The sequence below is a fragment of the Penaeus japonicus genome, unplaced genomic scaffold (assembly GCF_977035675.1).
Source record: "Penaeus japonicus unplaced genomic scaffold, GWHDUDI00000001_assembly GWHDUDI00000036, whole genome shotgun sequence".
Taxonomy (NCBI): Eukaryota; Metazoa; Arthropoda; class Malacostraca; order Decapoda; family Penaeidae; genus Penaeus; species Penaeus japonicus.
In genome coordinates this window covers 17,597,194-17,599,693 of record NW_028234438.1, presented here as the reverse complement: position 1 = coordinate 17,599,693, position 2,500 = coordinate 17,597,194, and positions in this window count along the sequence as shown.

Sequence of the window (2,500 nt, the reverse complement as noted above, 5' to 3'; positions counted from 1 at the left end):
ACACAAAACAACGAATCAAAAGGCCTTTACACTGCAGTGCTTCTCTCTATGCCCATCAGCTTAACCGTGTGCTTCCCTCTGTTCTTTTTTCTTTAGAGCTTGTTCAACCTTGAGTCTTCTACAGGTTATAGGACAATGAAGGTAAGTCTTCTGCAGGTTGTAGGACAATGAAGGTAAGTCTTCTGCAGGTTATAGGACAATGAAGGTAAGTCTTCTGCAGGTTATAGGACAATGAAGGTAAGTCTTCTGCAGGTTATAGGACAATGAAGGTAAGTCTTCTGCAGGTTATAGGACAATGAAGGTAAGTCTTCTGCAGGTTATAGGACAATGAAGGTAATAGGGTGGGAGTGGCCAACCCGTCAATCGCGATCTTAAACCCCTCTCAAGTCGATCGCATTGTTTATTAAATTACAGTGTCAATCATCACATGTAAGTGTATACTTTCTCATTCTGATATAGTTCAGAATTATTTGCACTCTCTCTCTCTCTCTCTCCATATGATTAAGTCTATGAGGTTAGCAGAATAGGGGGTGTTTGGGGTAAAACGAGTCTGGTAGATCGCACTAAGTTAACTGTTAAAAGATAAATCATTGCAGTCAAAAAGTTGCCCATCTGTGTAATACGGCAATGATGGCATAGACATCATATGTTGGGAAGTTAGCTTATTGTTTAGATATAACAACAGCCTCATGTCGTTCTTAGATAGAGTAAAAGAGTTACTTCGATAAAAGAAGTAGTTTTTTAATTGACTTCTTAAGGAATTGATTATAAACGAAGATATGATTTGTAAACAAACGAGAGAATTAGTGATATAGTAAATATTAACATCAAATATTGATTTGGCAGAGCTAGGAATAAGTTCGAAAAAACTGCTTTTAACGCAAGATATACTTTTATTGAGAGGGCATCCAGATGGCTGACAGTTCTTGAGGCACTAGGACCGATTAATGTGTGCGGAGTTTTACATACGTCTCTCTCTCTCCCTACATATATATATATATATATATATATATATATATATATATATATATATATATATATATATATATATATATATATATATATATATATATATATATATATATATGAGTGTGTGTGTGTGTGTGTACATTTATCTATATATATCATATACACACATACATACATATATATATATGTATATATATACACACATATACATATATATCTATATCTATATCTATATATATATATATATATATATATATATATATATATTTATACATACATATATATATGTGTGTGTGTGTATGTATATGTATACATATATATAATATGTATACATATATATGTGAATATGTGCGCCAACACCCACACACGCGCGCGCGCGCAACAAACAAATATGCATATTCATAGTTTCTAGGCCTGGTATATGAAACTACAATATTTTGGGTTTGGGTGATGATATTGATACCTATTATGATAATGAATAATAAACACACACACACACACACACACACATATATGTATATATATACCCATACATATACACACACACATTCTAGAACATTATGTAGCTTCCGTGAGCGAAGATTCGGCGACTCCAACGCAAAATGTTCCAAGGTGTCCCTTCTTCTTTCTATAAAAGGCATTCCAGCTCAGAAGCTTTGTCCTCAGTTTGTTTACCTCAACTGGCAAATCGAGGCGTAGAGAGAGGTGCACTCTGCATCGCAAAGCTGGTATACTGAGTTCCACATTAATATCCTGGCGCAATTCTGGGGCGGTCCGTCGGGTTCGCCAGATCCCCAGCTGGTCACTTGTGAACCATCCACCCACTTCTCCTTATACACGCCCACCCATATATCTGCAAAGCAAAGAATGCTGTTAGAGTACTCTGGGGCTTAGAATAGGAATTGGGGAATTAGGATAGGTATGCTGTTTAACAAGGACTTCCTCTATGATGACTGTACTGCAGGTGTGACTCCGAAATGAAAGAGTGAATTTCGAACAGGATGCGTAGGGTCAGGAAGTGGTTACATAGATAAATGAGGTACAGGTAAGTGAGAAATAGAAAGAATATAGATGAATTTGTCTTTCTTAAAAGAGCACTGATAGAGATTGTCTTAGTGTTAGACTAAAAGAGAAATTATCCTATTACCATTGATGCCAGAGTCCGTGAAGTACGTGACTAAGGCGCCGTAGTCTTCCGGAACGACCAGGTCGCCACCATACCCCCTGCAGAGGATACGGGCGTCGTGCCAGGCCATTTTCGAAGTGTTTAGGTAGATGCAGCCCACGTCAGGGATGTCGCTGAACGGAGGGAAACAGGGAGGAGGAGCTGGAATCACCAATTACGCATTAGGAGCTTGTACTAGTGTTGAGTTTCAAAAGGGTTGGCCAGTGTCTCGCGTGGAATTTAGGCACGAGTGTTGAGTGAGTTTTAAAAGTGGCTAATGTCCTAAGGGGAAATTAAGCACACGTCCTGAGTGAGTTTCAAAAGGGTTGGCCAGTACCTCGTATGGAATTTAGGCACGAGTGCTGA